The following is a 19,837-nucleotide window of genomic DNA, read 5'->3' on the forward strand; positions in this document are numbered from 1 at the left end:
CGTTCTTTCTACCCCTAATGATCTGGATACTTAGAACATAACTTGCTTCACCCAAATCCTTCATCTGGAATTGAGTGCTCAGCCAATTCTTCACATCTGATAATTTCTTAACATTGTTTCCAATGAGTAAGATATCATCTACATAAAGAACCAAGAATACCACTATTTGATTTTCCTTCAGTTGGTAAACACAGGGCTCATCAATATTTTGTTCAAAGCCATAGATTTTGATTATTTCATCAAACCTAAGATTCTAGGAATGAGAAGCTTGCTTAAGTCCATAGATTGACCTATTCAACTTGCAAACTTTTCCTTCTTGTCCATCTATTTTAAATCCTTCTAGCTGATCCATATAAATGACTTCGTCAAGCTTTCCATTAAGAAAAGTTGTCTTGGCATCCATTTTCCAGATCTCATAGTCAAGAGTGGCTGCTATGGATAGGAGGATGCGAATGGATTTGAGCATGGCTACCAGACCAAAAGTTTCCTCATAGTCCACGCCTTCTCTTTGGGTATAACCCTTTGCCACTAATCGAGCTTTATAAGTCTCGATATTTCCATCAACACCTCGTTTCTTCTTGTAGATCCACTTGCACCAAATGGCCCTAAAGTCACTAGGTGCTTCCACAAGATCCCAGACGGAATTTGAGTACATGGACTCCATTTCCTGTTTCATGGCTTCGAGCCATAGTTCCTTTTCAGGGCTAGCCATTGCCTGTATGAAAGACAACGGATCATCATTACTAGTGTCACCAACAACCATATTGGTTTCACCATCCAAACCATAGTGAACTGGGTTCCTAGAAACCCTCCCACTACGACGAGGCTCCATGATTGTTTGCTCAGGAACAGTGGCACTTTCTTCATTTAAATCGACTTGCGTCAGTTGGACATAAAGAGAGGGAATTTCATCATCAACTCGCATTGATGATGATGGAACATTGGTTGGAGTCAAATCTTTAACCATCTCCTCTAAATCTACTTTGTTGCGAGGTTTGAAGGTTTGGACATAGTCATTTTCCAGAAAAGTAGCATTCGTAGAAGTAAACACTTTCTTTTCTGAATGACTATAGAAAATTCCACCCCGAGTACCTTTAGGATAGCCAACAAACATGCAAACTTTAGTTCGCGGTTCTAGCTTTCCTACCTTTTTCCTCAGGACGTGGGCGGGACACCCCCAGATTCTATAATAGCGTAAACTAGGTTCACGACCATTCCAGCGTTCTAAAGGTGTTTTGGGGATTTATTTAGATGGCACGACATTGAGAATGTCGTTCGCAGTTTCAATTGCATGTCCCAAGAACGAAGTTGGTAGAGTTGAGTAACTAAGTATGCATCTAACCATTTCCAATAAAGTTCTGTTCCGGCGTTCCACTACACCATTTTTTTGCGGAGTACCTAGGGCAGTAAGTTGTGATAAAATCCCAAGTTCAGTTAAATGATCTTGGAACTGCATATCCAAATATTCTCCACCCCTATCAGATCGCAAAATATTTTGTAACGACCCAAATTCGCTAATAAGGCTTAAGGACCTTGATTAGTGTGCCTGAAGGGCATAATGGGAATTATGTGTGGTTTTAATGATTAAGATGCATGATTATGATTTAAAGCATGTTATATGATTATTTGAATATTTGAGATGCATGAATATGTGTATTAGTATGCATGTAGGCCCTGATTAGGTTAGAGGGGCATAATCGTAAGTTTGACCATTATGGGCATAACTGCTTTGATATATGTGATAATTGTCGAGACCACATTATTATGTGGATATATCTGTGATCTGTGACTCGAGACGATCCTAGTGAGCAAAGTAGCGAAAAAGTCATGGCGGGGATTTATACCCGGCTCGGGGTGAGCTTAGGGGTATAAATGGAAATTTAGCGAATATACTAGAGTTTATCTTGACATTGAGGAATGTTATTGGTGATTAATTAGGCATCAGGAGTTAAGCAGGAAATATTAGAGACACTCGAGGAGTTAGCGGGAATTGGGGTCAAATGACTAGAATACCCCTAAGTGAATTAAAGGGTTAGAAATAAAGGGGAGAGCAGTAAGGTCATTTGGCTTTCTAAATATGGGAATTACTGAGACTTTATGTTAGTGGGAATGGTAGAGAAGTGTAGAAGTTTGAAAAAGAAGGAAAATGAAGGGAAAAGAAAGGGAGAAAACAGAGAGAGTTTCCTAGGTCGGTTTATATTTCCTTCATCGGTTTCTTGAGGGTTTCTAGAACAAAGCTCAGAGGAGAGCTGGGATAAACTAAGCATCAAGGATTCTAAGCTAAGTTTGGTGAATTGGCAGAGGTTTAGCAAGGATTCACTAACACTTGAGGTAAGACTTTAGAGTTCTTCAGTTTCTGTTTCTGGTTTTTGAGCTATGGTGTTTAAGTTGAATTGGATGGAAACTTTAGGGAATTCAGGCTTAAGGCTGAGGAGGAGCAAGCCAAGGAAGTCTAGAGGCAACTTGTGGTCGAAATCCCATCAAAGGTATAAATTCTAAGCTCTAACTTTGTTGTTCAACTGGCTTCTGCTGAGTTTTAGTGTTTAGGAGTGGCTATGGTGAATTTTGAGTTTGGGGATGCATGTGCTTGAGTTCTAGGTATTTGGGGTGCTTGGGATGAGTGGAGTATGGTTATAAGGTTGATTTTGAGGTTGGGTAAGATTTGGAAGAGTTTTGGTTGAGGTTGGTTCGAGGAAATCGCAAGAAGGAGAACTGGGGGTGGTATCTGTCTGTGACTAGCGCTACAGCGCTAGCCTTTGGGCGCTGTAGCGCTAGGCCAAGTTTGCTGAGGGGATTTTGCTTCTGTTTGTAGCGCTGGAGCGCCCTCCCATGAGCGCTGCAGCGCTACCCTGCTTTCTGAAGGGGATTTTAGGGTTGTTTGCAAGGGTTTTTGACCTAGGGTTTGGGGTTTGATTCCACCACCTTGTTTGGTGGAACTTGGGTTTCCCGGGGGCTTGGGATTGGCCCCAAGGCTAGGTTTTGGACTTGAGGATTGATGATGACTTTGGCCCATGATTGTGTTTAGGTGAGCGCTAGGGCTCGAGGGGGATCGTGCTCAAGGAGTCGAGGGATCAAAGCTAGTGAATTGAAAGGTAAGAGAACTGCACCCGGTTATATGTTTATGACGGGACTAAGTGCTCCCGATACTTGTATCGTGTCAATGATGGTATTACGCCATGGTACATGTAAAAGCGGCCTAAGAGTGCCGTACATAATATTAGCGCACTGGGCGCGGCTTGGCCACTGGTAGCCGAGGACAGCTTAATATTCACTGAGCTCGGTTTAAGCGGGCCGGAGTCAGTGAGATAACGGAGGGAGCAGCCTGAGAGCGCTAGCCCTAGTTATCATTTGTGCAGTGATATATGATATGAGGTTATATGTTTAGTATGTTGAATACTTGATTATATTGGATGCTTATATGGATGAGATTACGTGATGCTGTATGGGATATTGATTTATCTGTTGATTGCTTATGCTCTGTTGTTGTGTTTTCTTGCTGGGCCTTGGCTCACGGGTGCTACGTGGTGCAGGTAAAGGAAAGGGCAAGTTGGACCAATCCTGAGGTGGAGAGCTGCGGGGTTGAATGTACATAGCCAGTTGTTCGACCGCCATGGTCGAGGAGTGGGTCAGGACAGGGATTGCCTAACTGTCTGTTTTGCCTTAATATGGCCTGATATTGTACATAAACACTGTGTCTTTTGTAAACAGTCTTTAAACTTAATATTTTTGGGATCTCGTGTAAACAGATAATGCTTCTTAATGAAAATGTGGCTTTTGAGACCAAACCATTTTTAACCCTAGCTCCTTTATAGTTTCAGCAACACGATTTTAACTAAATGACTTGACTAGCAAGTCTGGCACTTTATAAACACACAGTGTAACGGTCTTGGCTATCCAGGGCGTTACATATTTAATGTTTTACCTAATTGGTTCTAAGCCATTTCTAGGAATTCTGAAACTTTGGAAATGTTTTCGATTTCCTATGCATTAGGTAATGACATGAGTATCTAGAGTAATCGTCAATGAAAGTGACAAAATACTCAAAACCACCCCTGGCTTGTACATTCAAAGGTCCACAAACATCTGAATGCACAAGACCAAATGGTTCTTTGGCCCTATCACCCTTTGTATAGAATGGACACTTGGTCAGTTTGCCTTCTAGACAAGATTCACAGACAGGTAATTCACCTAAGCTGAGTTCCCTAAAAGGTCCGTCCTTTGTAAGTCTTTGAATCCTATCATAGCCAATGTGACCTAGTCTCAAGTGCCATAAATACGTCATATTATAGTTATCGGTCTTTTGACGTTTATTGGTCCTAGGTTTAGCTACTTTGAATAAATCATTGTTAAGAGCGAGGGGCTCGTTAGGTTGCCGAATATAAAGCCTGTTTTCCAAACATGCAATACACAATTGTGATCCATTAAAAGAAATAGATCTATTAGAATTTGTGAAAGTCATAACAAATTGTTCTAATTGCAACATGGAAACTTAAATTAAATTTCTACTAAAATCCGGAATAAAAAATACATCATTTAAAATTAAAAATTTATTTCCAAACTTCAGACGAGCTCTTCCTCTAGCTTGGACTGCAAGGAACGCTCTGTTCCCAACTCTAAGCTTTAAGCCGCCTTCGTCCACTTCCTCCCACGATTCAAGAAGCTGTAAAGAGTTATAAACATGGTTAGTAGATCCAGAATCAATAATCCAAACAGATTTATCATTCTCTAAAACACATGTTTCTAAGATAAATGAACTATAATCATTACCTTTGTTTTTAGCTGCTAGAAACTTGGGGCAATCTCGTTTCCAATGCCCTTTTTCTTTGCAATGAAAACACTTATCTTTACCTCTCTTGTTTTTCTTGTTCTTCCCCTTAGGCGTCTGTGCACTCGTCTTTGCAGCCTTTGCAAGCTTGGGGTTGTTGTATTGTCCACCTTTCCTCTTGTTTCCAGCTTTCGAAGACGAAGCTGGGTTAGCTTCAGCCTTAGCTAGATCAGCAGCAACATCAGTAGTCTTATTTTCACCTCTTTTACTAGGTCCACCCATGACAGGTTCAATAATCTGATGCTCGTTCATGAGCTGCGTCAGACCATGGTTGAGTTGATCACGAACGTGCAGACACGGTGTTATTCGAGCATTCACGGTGTCATCATGTATGTGTGGAGATGGTGCTATCCAAGCATTTACGGTGCCATCACGAGCATTGACGGTGCCATCACGAACGTGCGGACACGATGCTCGTTCTAGGGATTCCTCAATCATGACGAACTCGGAGTTGTCACTAACCAACTTTATGTTGATATTCTGCTTCCAATTAAGGAAGTTTTCTCCAGTGAATTTCTCCATCGAAAGTTGAGAAGGATGGGAGTAGACACAGACACTACTTAACTTAAAACTATAAATTACCAATAAAATATAAATCAATCACATTTGCTCAATAAAACTTCTATTCACACAAATTTCAAGAAATAGCACAACATATACCAAAAATATGTAAGATATGAGAAAAAATACCAAAAATAATCATATCTCTATTTCTTTAGGTTTTAACTAATCTATGATATCTTTGTCCCAGTTGGCGAGAGTCAAAAAATACCACTAGTTAAATAGAGTTGTAAACTCATTTAATAATGGACACCACTATTAACAACCTACTATTCGATCAAAATAAGAAAACAAAATCTCTTATTTTATGAGCTAGACCCACGGTTTCAATAATCATATATTTAGTCCTAGTAGTCACCGTAGGGGTGAGTCTAGTAGAATTTGACCTATAATTATCTATCTTTCGAAATCTAACATTGTCAAAATAACTGATGAACACCTTCCATAGGGGGACGAATCAAAGCGCCTCGAGGCCCTATTAAGCTATTGACTATGTTAAACCAACGGTGGAGATCGAATAAAATTCTTAAAATAAGCTCATTATTAAATTAAAAATAGTATTTTTATTATTTATTTTTAGAAAATTAATGACTATGGTTTTCCCAAAAAAAATTGAAAGATTAAAAAAACCAAAGTCTTATAATTTCTTATTAATTCTAACGTGTCACATTGAAACAAATTCAATTAATTTGTTGCTAATCAATATTTAGGTTTAACTAATATAATGAATCTATACAATTAAGTCCAACTCAGGTAAATGAGCCTTAACAATTGGGCTTGTATGGAGGAGGGCTGGGTCCAGTATGTCGTTCTCACTACAAAAGCCCTCAATCTTCCATACAAGGTCCAAAAGACAGGAATTTAAACCTTTGTTTTATTAATTATTATTAATATATTAGGCTCACTATAGTCATGCAAAACCAATGGGCATTCACAAGTGGAATCACCCACAATGGAGGAATTTAAACTTTACATTTTCTAATGGGCCCAAATAAAACCTATTATTTTATGAATATTTTATTTGGAAAAATTCATATATCTAACAAACATATGGGCCACTATATGCATCTAAGCCCAATTGCAAAAATATCACATATAGTGCAAACAGACATGTTATAATTGGATGGGTCTAATCATGTTACTATATGAGCAATTATATGAATTTATGCAAAATACCACAATTTATTTCATTTGCAAAAATACCACAATTAATTATCTAGAATTTATAAAAAAAAAATTCAAATTAATTAAATTTTTACAAAATAAGTCAATTTAAATGAAATTTATCAACAATTAACAATAGTTAATTTAAATTTTATTTATCATCAATCAACTTGGTTTAGGTTAATTTGAAAGAAAAAAAATTAATTTAATTTAAATAGGATTTATCAACAATTAACCAAAGTTAAATTAAATTCAATTTATTAAAAAAATACTTTATTAATTGGCAGAAAAAAATGATTTTTTCAAAATTTAACCAAATTTAAATTTTAAAATCAATATATTAACTGTTTTTCAAAAATATCTTGTATTGTTACAACTATAGTTAATATTTTAACCATTAAAAATATATATATATTAATAGTTATAACAATCCTAAAATATCTCAAAACAGTTAATCAAATTCAAATATCCATAAAAATATTTAACTAACAATATTCAAATTTCAAATAATTTACATATTAAAAACTATAGAATAAAAAGATATTTATATTTTCAAATAAAGAATTAATAAAAATATCAAGAATTTAAAAGAAAATATCTTAAATATCTCATATCTTAATTCTAATATTTTAATATATTAAAAGATATAAAATTAAGTTGTTATTTTAAATTTGAATTTGAATCTTTGTGGAAAATATCTAATTATTTAAATCTCAACTAACAAAAATATATTATTTTAAAAAACAATTTTAAATACAAAAACAAATCTGATATTTTTGGCTTTGATTATAAATAATTAATTTTCACATTTTTATTTCTTTAATTATAAAAAAATGTAATTTGGATGAACAATACCACGGGTACTGTAACGCCCTACTACCTTAGAGCCGTTACTAAGTGAAGTTAAAATGTGCAATCAACTCGCTAAACGGGGTTTTTAAAACAAAAGTGTGATTAAGTGAAAGTCTAGGCTGTAATCTTTAAAAAGTACTCTATTTCATTAAAAGTTCAAGAGTTTAACATTCGGGATCCCTTAACTCAGTTTATAAAATATTTACAACTCAAAGCAAGTTTATAAGTAATTAACCATCAAAACTAGGGTTTGTACAACCATTCCTCAAAAATATCCTCAACCAAAGCAGTCGGGCAGGCCGAACATGTACGTGCCACCCCCACGCTCTCCGTACTCATGGCTGATTGACTTTTTCTTTGCCCTTACCTGCAACACAGAGCACCCATGAGCCGAAGCTCAGCAAGAAAGCTCAAACAGTACATAACATATGCATAATATACATTCATCACAGCAGATAGCTCATATCTAGTCAGACAGTCCATAAAATTTAACACATATACGACCATGTCGTCCCAGAAGCGTTACCAAAGCCTGGGATCTCGGTCTACACCGTAAGGATATCCCTGTTGGAAAAAACTTATACAGGATCTTTATTTATTTTCATGTATATCTAATATTAAACAAATTAATACGAGATAGCCTAAAACATGTTTCTAAAATTGAATTCAAAGAGAAACAAAAATATAAAATACTTACAGTATACGCAGCGGAATTAAGAGTCCTTCCTTCAGTTTCTCTAACTCTTGTATCCTCTCTGTCGCAGAGTATTATCAAGAAACTGAACCGATCTTCTATTTTCTTCACGATCTTCCAATGTATCCTTAGAACCACCTAGACTAGTGTGGGAAATTCTCAACACATGAGATAGATATAGAGAGAAGAAGAGAAAATACAAAGAGGCTTAGAAAAGGACTTGTGTTTAGAGAGAATATAAAACTATCAGAAAATCTGACTTATCAAAAACCCTTCTTTTGACTTCTCTATAAGCACTCCTTTTATAGACTCAATTAGGTCATTTAATTTAATTAAAAAATCAATAAAATAACAGCCATTTTGAAGCCCTAGGTCGAAATTATCATGGGCTATAGGCCCGTGAAATTTCTCATTTGATTATAAGCACATTGGACTTAAAATCAAGGCCTGTATTATTTTCTATTGATTTAATTAATTAAATAATTATTTAAATCCTTTATCAAATTAATTATTTATAATTTGAACCTTGATTTAAATTTATTTATTAATTTAGATACCAATTTATCTTAATTAATAAATCTGCCATAATTTCTCTTTTCTTCTCAAAATTACACAACTCTGTGAAACTATCCAAAATTGACCTGGTCAACTTTGATAATTCTAATTGATAATTAAATCAATTAATTGAGACTATCTAGATGATTTTATCCAAGGTACAATGGGGACCATGGGCCTATGAAATCAAGCTCCAATAAGTTATCATAAATCTAACAAATAAATTTACTAACTTATTAATTCCTCGTGACTCCACTATAGACTTGGAATTGCACTCTTGAATTCATAGAACGCTCTATAACAAATATAGATACGCTATTAATTATCCATTGTTACAACCATAATTGTCACTCAATCCTCTATAGACGGTCTACAATGAGATAGGACTAAAATACCGTTTTACCCCTCATTGTATTTTATCCTTAAAACACTTAGTTCCTTGTAAATGATATTTCAGTAAACTAATTTAATTACTGAAATGAGATCCCTATCATTTAACACCTTGAACCAAACTAAAAGGAAACCATCGTTTCACTTCTTCATCAGAAGCTATAGATGTTCATATCTATGATTAACACTCCCACTCAATTATACTACCGAGTTCCCAAGATGTAAGTATGGGCTAGTCCGTAGGGTAAGCTGGTAACGAACAAGTCAAAGAACTCAAATAATACAATCAGTTAGAATACTCACCACTCAGAATTGAGATTGAATTGACCTATGGTCAACTATATGATATGACTAGAATAGATAATAACGGTATGTTTACTTATCTTATCAACTGTCAATATCGGTCCTCTCCGATGTAACAAATACATCCGATCTTATCTACTTTGCTAATGTTCTGGAAAGAACATAACACTGTAATGTGTAAGTAGATCATATCGTAGATTGGCAAGTCAGTGTAAATCCGGTGCACTGACTAATCTTAGGACTAACTTATTTTTTAACATATAATCATATTTATATTCCACTGTGATTACGTCACTATAAATAAGATTAGCTATATGCTCGGGATTTAATAGAAGTTTATATTAAATAAATAATCATGAAAATAAAACATGTGAGCAAAGTGATTGACCAAGTCAAAAATTGATTTCTATTCTTTTATTGATAATAAAATGAGATTACAAAGAATTTGGGTTTTAATTAGGGCATAAAACCCCAACAATCCCAGGCATCCCTTGGGGTCTCACCCTAGCCACGAGCACTTCATGTGCTAAGTGGTATTCCCGGCCCCACTGCCGTTCCCGACCCTTCGTCGTTCATTCTGCTATTTCCACATTTAGCATACTCAAATAACAATCAAATACATAATCATTCATGTAATGCTACATCCTAGCAATAACACAATCTAGGGTCGCGCCCTGCAACAAAACTATGGGCCCAAGCCCTACTCTACGGGTGCTACAGTTTTCTTACCTGTATCCCGAGCTTCCGATGCCCCAAGGCCGCGAGCACGGTCCTCAACCCGAGCCTCTCCAAAGACCTAGTCACAACACATATAAAACATCCTTTAATACTAATCAATCCCAAAACCACTTCCCGGGACCAATCCCGTACTCTCCGGACCCCTAATTCCCTAAAACAATGCATTGGAGCCATCCCCCGAGTCCCTGGGCAAAAGCCCTAAAAACACAATTTTTGGCTGCCAAAAATGGCCTAGGGCCGCGGCACTCCCTTCAAGGGCCGCGGCGCCCAGCGGCTTTCCCCCATCCTGATGCAACCTCGCGCCGCGGTGCTCCTTCGCGAACCCAGATTTCTGGGTTTTTCCTTGCGTTTTTCCCGAGCCAAAACCATTCCAAATCATCCCAAACAAGTACCTAAGCCCCAAATTCAATTCAAAACCCCATATGAACCCTTTAACAACCTATAAACATCATAACCAAACTCAATTACACAATCACACCCAAAAATTCACTCTTGAGCTCAAATTTCAGAAACCTAAACCATGGCTTCTAGGACATAAACCATAGCTTGAAAAATATGAACCATGCTTCTAAATTCTTAAACCACATCAGAAACTAAAATATAAACATGTTAGAACTCTTACCTCAATCAAGAATCTGGTTTGAACCCTTCTCAATTCCAGCCTCCAACCTCTTTCCTCTTGGTTATCCTAGTTGAATTTCCAAATGAAACCAGCCATATCCCCTTTAGATTTCCACACTCAATCTCTGTAAATTTGGACTTAAAATCAACAAAAGCATAGCACAAACTCTTACCTCTGAACCACCTTGGCCTAAGCTTGATCTTGGTCACTTCAAACCTCTTGATCCTCCTCCTAAGACCCAAATTCAGCTTCTTTCTTCTGCTTTTCTTTTGTTCTATCTCTAGGTTTCAATTCTTAGCATAAACCAACTATCACCAAGTGTTATACGTGTATCCCTTTTTCCTTCTGCTGAAGGTTTCCTATCTTGCCAAATGACCATTCTACCCTTCCTCAAATATCCCTTCTTAACTAAGCCTCAAGGGCACCTTTGTCATTTCATATCTATATTACAATTCTACCATTTTCCCACCTGAACCTGTTACCCTCAGCGGTTACTAATAGTTATGCAAGTTACCAAATTTCCAGTTATCATTAACTCACAAGAACTCAATTTACAAAATCCCCAATACACCCCTGGGCTCCTCCCGAGCCGGGTATAAAATCCCGTTGTGACTTTTGAGTTATCTAGCTCTCTAGGACCGTCTCGGCACGTGCATCACATTAATATCACCACATCCACGTGGTGCAAATCACATAATATAATTATCACATTTATGCCCTCAACGGGCTAAAATTACCAATTTACCCCTATCATGCAAACGGGGCTCACATGCATATTTATACTACCTAAACATGCATTCTAATCACATACTCATTTAAATTCATATATTATCATGTTAATTCACTTATTGCCCTCCAGGCACGCTAATCAAGGTCCTAAACCTTATTAGCAACTTAGGGTGTTACAATTATCCCCTCCTTACAAAAATTTCGTCCTCGAAATTACCTGAACAACTCGGGATGCCGCTCCGCATATCGGACTCAAGCTCCCACGTTGCCTCTTCAACCTTGCTGTTCCTCCACAGCAGTTTAACCAAGGCGATGGTCTTGCTCCGCAAGACTTTGTCCTTCCTATCAAGGATCTGAACAGGCTTCTCCTTGTATGATAAATCCTGATCCAATTCCAAGTTCTCATAGCTCAACACATGGGTAGTATCCGATACATATTTCCGAAGCATGGACACATGAAACACGTCATGAACCCCTGATAGAGCTGGAGGCATCGCTAACCTGTAAGCTACCTCACCAACTCGTTCCAGAACCTCAAAGGGGCCAACAAACCTAGGACTCAGCTTGCCCCGAACACCGAATCGTTTCACTCCTCTCAGGGGTGAAACCCTGAGGAATACATGATCGCCGACTTGAAACTCCACATTCCTGCATCTCAGATCCGAGTAACTCTTCTGACGACTCTGGGAGGCGAGCATACGAGCTCTAATCTTTTCAATTGCCTCATTGGTCCTCTGAACCATCTCAAGACCTAGATATCTTCTCTCCGCTGTCTCATCCCAGTGTATCGGTGACCTGCACTTTCTCCCATACAACATCTTATACGGAGCCACTCCGATAGTCGCTTGATAGCTATTGTTATACGAGAACTCAATCAATGGGAGATACTTACTCCAAGATCCCCCAAAATCTAACACACAAGCTCAAAGCATGTCTTCCAGTATCTGAATAGTCCTCTCAGACTGCCCATCTATCTGAGAATGGTAAGCGGTACTGAACCGTAGCTGTGTGCCCATTGCCTTCTGCAGGCTCTCCCAAAACTTGGAGGTGAAGGTGGGGTCTCTGTCGGATACTATCGACCTCGGAGCCCCATGAAGTCGAACAATTTCTTTCACATAAAGCTCAGCATACTGCTCCACAGTATAAGTTGTTCTCACAGGTAAAAAGTGGGCGGACTTAGTATACCTGTCTACAATCACCCACACCGAATCATGCTGACCCATGGTCTTCAGTAATCCAACCACAAAATTCATCGCAATATCCTCCCATTTCCACTCAGGAATCCCTAGAGGCTGCAACAACCCTGCTGGCCTCTAATGTTCAGCCTTAATCTGCTGACAAGTTAGGCACCTTGCCACATAGTCTACCACATCTCTCTTCATACCTGACCACCAGTATAAGACTTTCAAGTCTTGGTACATCTTCGTAGTACCCGGATGTAGAGAGTAGGGAGTGGTGTGAGCTTCATCTAGAATCTCTCGTCGAATATCTGGATCATTCGGAACACAAATCTGTCCTTTGTACCTCAATAGACCCATCTCTGAGATAGAGAAGTCCTTAATCGTTCCAGCTAGGACATTTTCCCTACGCTCAACTAACTGGGATCCTTTCCCTGTGCTTCCTTAATCCTCTCAAGGAGTGTTGACTGAAGAGTTATGTTGGCTAATTTACCAACCACTAACTCTATACCTACTCTGGCCATCTCCTCAGCCAGTCTGTCTGATATCTGTCTTGAACTATACAACTGACCTGGGCCCTTCCGGCTCAATGCATCAGCCACAACATTAGCCTTCCCAGGATGATATAAAATGTCACAATCGTAATCCTTTACCAACTCTAGCCATCTCCTTTGGTGCAGATTCAGATCTTTCTGGGTAAAGAAATACTTTAAACTCTTGTGATCAGTGTATATCTCGCACTTTTCACCATACAGATAATGCCTCCACACCTTAAGCGCGAATACCACCGCAGCCAACTCCAGGTCATGCGTGGGATATCTCTGCTCGTACTCCTTTAACTGCCTTGATGCATAAGCTATTACTTTCCCAGCTTGCATCAACACACATCCCAAACCCTGTCTAGAAGCGTCACAGTAGACCACAAACTTCTCGTTCTCTGTCGGCAGACTCAACACTGGTGCAGTAATCAATCGTCGCTTCAACTCTTTAAAACTATTCTCACACCGATCTGTCCACACATACTTAGTCTTCTTTCTTGTCAACTCTGTCAATGGAGTAGCAATTCTGGAGAATCCCTCTACAAACCGTCGGTAGTACCCTGCTAATCCAAGAAAACTTCTGACTTCAGGAACACTGCTCGGTCTAGGCCAATCTCTCACTGCCTCTATCTTACTTGGGTCAACCAGTATCCCCTCCTTACTAACGATATGACCCAAGAATGTAACTTGCGGTAACTAGAACTCACACTTGCTAAACTTAGCATATAGCTTATGCTCTCTCAATCGCTGCAATACCAGGCGCAGATGATGCTCATGCTCTGTCTCTAACCGGGAGTATACTAGTATATCGTCGATGAACACAATTACAAACTTATCCAGGTAGTCCTTGAAAATTCTATTCATCATATCCATGAAAGCTGCTGGGGCATTGGTTAATCCAAAGGACATAACCAGAAATTCATAATGCACGTACCTTGTCCGAAAAGCTGTCTTTGGTATGTCCTCCTCCTTAATTCTCAACTGATGATAGCCTAACCGAAGATTGATCTTTGAAAACACCGTACTCCCCTGAAGCTGATCAAATAGATCATCAATCCTAGGCAGTGGATACTTGTTCTTAATGGTCAGCTTATTCAACTCCCTGTAATCAATGCACATCCTAAGCGACCCATCCTTCTTCTTAACAAATAGCACTGGAGCACCCCATGGCGAGAAACTCGGTCTGATGAACCCCAAATCCAATAACTCCTGTAACTAAATCTTTAATTCCTTTAACTCTGCTGGAGCCATTCTATAGGGTGCCCTGGAAACTGGCTCCACCCCCGGTGCCAACTCTATGACAAACTCAATCTCCCGCTATGGCGGCAACCCCGGCAAGTCCGCTGGAAATAAGTCTGGGAACTCACATACTAATCTGGTTTCATTCGGTCCCACTGTCACCACCTTAGAAGTATCTACAACACTCGCTAGGAATCCTATGCAGCCTTCCTGCATCAGGTCTCTAGCCTTCAGTGCTGAAATCATAGGCACTCGCGGTCCATTCACCGTCACCACAAACACAAAAGGCACCTCACCTTCCGGTTCAAAAGTCACCATATGCCGCTTGCAATCAACCGTTGCTCCATACCTCATTAACCAATCCATTCCTAATATCATATCAAAATCATCCATATCTAATTCAACCAGATCAACAAACAGTTCTCTACCATCTATCTCTACTGGTAATGCTCTAACCCATCTCCTAGAGACTGCCAGTTCCCTTGTTGGTAACAAAGTCTGAAAATTCCTAGCATACACAATACTAGGTCTACAAAGCTGGTCTATCACCCTAGCAGATACAAATGAGTGGGTAGCCCCTGAATCAATCAATGCAGTATACAAAGAACCAGCGCTAGAGATCTGACCTGTCACAACTGAGGGACTAGCCTTCGCCTCAGTCTGAGTCAAAGTGAATACCCTGGCGGGAGCGAGACTGTCTCCCTGCTTTGGCTCTTCCTTCTTAGCTTGTGGGCAGTCTTTCTTCAAATGGTTGGCACTCCCACAAAGAAAACATGCCCTAATCCGGCCTTCACCCTGATGTCGCCGCCTGCATCGAGGACACATTGGAAAACTCCTCCAGTTGTCACCACTGCCCTGACGGCCACCAACAGAACCCCGCACTCTCCTATCAGAACTAGGAGGAGTAAATGAATATGGAACCCTTCTTTTCTGCTCATTGGGGCCACTGCCCCGACTAGACCCAACGAAAGGAGGCACCGTCCTCCTGGCATCACGCCTGACAGCGCTATCCTTCCATATCTGATCCTCAGCCCTCTCTGCAGTAAGGGCCTTATCCACTGCTTGTGCATAAGTAGTAGTCTCTGGAACCAGTGTAATATTCACATCACGGGCAATCATCACATTCAGCCCCCATATAAATCTATCCCTCCTGGCCGCATCTGTCGGCACTAGGTCTGGCACAAACTTCGCCAGTCTATCAAACCTCAAAGCATACTCTGTAACTGATAACCTGTTCTGAGTCAGGTTGATAAACTCATCAACCTTCGCAGCTCAAACTGATATGCTATAGTATTTCTCATTGAAGACACTCTTGAATTCTTCCCATGTCATGACTGCAACATTCCTCCGCTGTCTCACCACATCCCACCAGATGCGGGCATCGTCCCTAAACATATAGCTAGCACAAGCTATCCTTTCACTTCCTTCGACCCTCATAAAATCCAAGATCAAAGAAATCATGTTCATCCACTGCTCTGCCCGCAGTGGGTCCGATCCACCCTCGAAGGTAGGAGGTTGTTGCTTCCTGAATCTTTCGTACAAGGGTTCCCACCTGTTCTCAGTCACAGGCTGAACCGGCACTGGCGGCACATTCTGCTGTATCGGCAACCCTGCAACCTGTGGAGGGGCCTGTTGCCTCATCTAACGGAGTTCTTCCTCTATTCTCTGCAGTCTAGCCTCCATTTCGGCCAATATCTGCTGCCAGTTCTGCAGGGCAGGTGGAGGGTTCTGACCCTGATTGTCATCCTCGGCTCGATTGCCGCAGAGTCTGGACGATTGCCGAGGCATTACAACTATATGCCTGCAATCAATGACACCGCTTATCAAGAATGATAACAAAATCCAATTCCACCTCCCAATCTCACCAATCAACCAAAATCAACAATCCAAATATAATACAAATAGCATATAACACACAACAGGCCTTGCCCTGGCATCATGCATATGTTATTTCACTCATCATGCTCTTTATAAACTAAGCAAGCAAACAGGACAACCAAACACATATTCAAGCATAACAATCAACCATACCAATCAACCCTGAGTCGAGCTTTTCAATGGCAGCGTGCGTACATGTTCGGTCAATCTCCAGAACCAATAAACCTTGGCTCGCTCTGATACCAAGTTGTAATGCCCTACTACCTTAGAGCCGTTACTAAGTGAGGTTAAAATGTGCAATCAACTCGCTAAACGAGGTTTTTAAAACAAAAGTGTGATTAAGTGAAAGTCTAGGCTGTAATCTTTAAAAAGTACTATATTTCATTAAAAGTTCAAGAGTTTAACATTATTTACAACTCAAAGCAAGTTTATAAGTAATTAACCATCAAAACTAGGGTTTGTACAGCCATTCCTCAAAAATATCCCTAACCAAAGCAGTCGGGCAGGCCGAACATGTACGCGCCGCCCCCGCGCTCTCCGTACTCATGGCTGGTTGACTTTTTCTTTGCCCTTACCTGCAACACAGAGCACCCGTGAGTCGAAGCCCAGCAAGAAAGCTCAAATAGTACATAACATATGCATAATATACAGTCATCACAGCAGATAGCTCATATCTAGTCAGACAGTCCATAAAATCTAACACATATACAGCCATGCCATCCCAGAAGCGTTACCAAAGCCTGGGATCTCGGTCTACACCATAAGGATATCCCAGGTATCCCTTGGGGTCTCACCCTAGCCACGAGTACTCCATGTGCTAAGTGGTATTCCCGACCCCACTGCCGTTCTTGGCCCTTTGCTGTTCCCGGCCCTTCGCCGTTCCCGGCCCTTCGCCGTTCATTCTGCTATTTCCACATTTAGCATACTCAAATAACAATCAAATACATAATCATTCATGTAATGCTACATCCTAGAAATAACACAATCTAGGGCCGCGCCCTGCAACAAAACAATGGGCCCAAGCCCTGCTCTACGGGTGCTACAGTTTTCTTACCTGTATCCCGAGCTTCCGATGCCCCAAGGCCGCGAGCACGGTCCTCAACCCGAGCCTCTCCAAAGACCTAGTTACAACACATATAAAACATCCTTTAATACTAATCAATCCCAAAACCACTTCCCGGGACCAATCCCGTACTCTCGGGACCCCTAATTCCCTAAAACAATGCATTAGAGCCATCCCCCGAGTCCCTGGGCAAAAGCCCTAAAAACACAATTTTTGGCTGCTAAAAATGGCCTAGGGCCGCGGCACTCCCTTCAAGGGCCGCGGCGCCCAGTGGCTTTCCCCCATCCTGATGCAACCTCGCGCCGCGGCGCTCCTTCGCGAACCCAGATTTCTGGGTTTTTCCTTGCGTTTTTCCCGAGCCAAAACCATTCCAAATCATCCCAAACAAGTACCTAAGCCCCAAATTCAATTCAAAACCCCAAATGAACTCTTTAACAACCTATAAACATCATAACCAAACTCAATTACACAATCACACCCAAAAATCCACTCTTGAGCTCAAATTTCATAAACCTAAACCATGGCTTCTAGGACATAAACCATAGCTTGAAAAATATGAACCATGCTTATAAATTCTTAAACCACATCAGAAACTAAAATATAAACATGTTAGAACTCTTACCTCAATCAAGAATCTGGTTTGAACCCTTCTCAATTCCAACCTCCAACCTCTTTCCTCTTGGTTATCCTAGTTGAATTTCCAAATGAAACCAACCATATCCCCTTTAGATTTCCACACTCAATCTCTATAAATTCAGACTTAAAATCAACAAAAGCATAGCACAAACTCTTACCTCTGAACCACCTTGGCCTAAGCTTGATCTTGGTCACTTCAAACCTCTTGATCCTCCTCCTAAGACCCAAATTCAGCTTCTTTCTTCTGCTTTTCTTTTGTTCTATCTCTAGGTTTCAATTCTTAGCATAAACTAACTATCACCAAGTGTTATACGTGTATCCCTTTTTCCTTCTGCTGAAGGTTTCCTATCTTGCCAAATGACCATTCTACCCTTCCTCAAATATCCCTTCCTAACTAAGCCTCAAGGGCACCTTTGTCATTTCATATCTATATTACAATTCTACCATTTTCCCACCTGAACCTGTTACCCTCAGCAGTTACTAATAGTTACGCAAGTTACCAAATTTCCAGTTATCATTAACTCACAAGAACTCAATTTACAAAATCCCCAAAACACCCCTGGGCTCCTCCCGAGCCGGGTATAAAATCCCGTTGTGACTTTTGAGTTATCTAGCTCTCTAGGACCGTCTCGGCACGTGCATCACATTAATATCACCACATCCACGTGGTGCAAATCACATAATATAATTATCACATTTATGCCCTCAACGGGCTAAAATTACCAATTTACCCCTATCATGCAAACGGGGCTCACATGCATATTTATACTACCTAACATGCATTCTAATCACATACTCATTTAAATTCATATATTATCATGTTAATTCACTTATTGCCCTCCAGGCATGCTAATCAAGGTCCTAAACCTTATTAGCAACTTAGGGTGTTACAGGTACTGTTCATAGCGTGGCTGGTGCGCGCGTGGGTGGCGGACGGAGCGCGCGCGCATTGCAGCCAGACCAAAATTTTCAAACAAAAAATTTGAGCAATTTTTCAAACCAAAACTATTTTCTAATTAATTTTTAACATGTTTTTACGCAAAATAAAGCATATATAGAAATTAATAGCATAGAAAACACAACAAAATAACCTAAAAATTGCTAATAATCACAGAAAATTTAATATGCTTCATAAAAACATGAAAACCATCCAATTATTCAAACATATCAAATAATCCAATTTTAAACATGTTCATTCATGAAAATAAAGATTACCAAAGGCTCTAAGGCCAGTTGTTAGGAAAACTTATACAGGATCTTTATTTATTTTCATGTAGATATAATATTAAACAAATTAATATGAGATAACCTAGAACATGTTTCTAAAATTGAATTCCCTCACATACACATTTTCTATCCTCCTCTCTCTAGAACCTAAGGGAAACTCCGAGTTTTGAAGGAGAAACTTGAGAAAACAAGTTGGGAATTGAGCTGGAGGGAACTGGGAAATTAAAGCTAAAGCAAACAAGAATTTGCTGAGGATCTAAGCTGCAAGCTGAGGTAAGGTTTCAGGTTTTGATTGTTGAATTCGGTTGTATTATAGTTATAATTTAGATTTTGCATGAAGAGAAATTTCAAGACTGGTTTTGGGTATTTGACAAGTGTAAGGAATGGTTTATAGGTTGGTTATGATGTTTAGGCTACAAGGTTAAGGAATCTAAGCTTAGTTCTGAGTTTGGCTGATGACTGGGGTTGACTTTTGAGGTTTAGGCTCGAGGAAAAATGCAGGAAAAAGGCTAGTTTTCTGGGTTTAGGGACTCAGGTCACGGCCCTGTTCTTCGAGCGCCACAGCCTGTGTGCTTGAGGAGGCTGGAAGGCCTCTGTTCTATCTAGGCGCATCGCGACGCAAGGTATAGCGCACCGTGGCCAAT

Source organism: Humulus lupulus, chromosome 3, assembly GCF_963169125.1.
Source record: "Humulus lupulus chromosome 3, drHumLupu1.1, whole genome shotgun sequence".
In the NCBI taxonomy this organism is placed as follows: domain Eukaryota; kingdom Viridiplantae; phylum Streptophyta; class Magnoliopsida; order Rosales; family Cannabaceae; genus Humulus; species Humulus lupulus.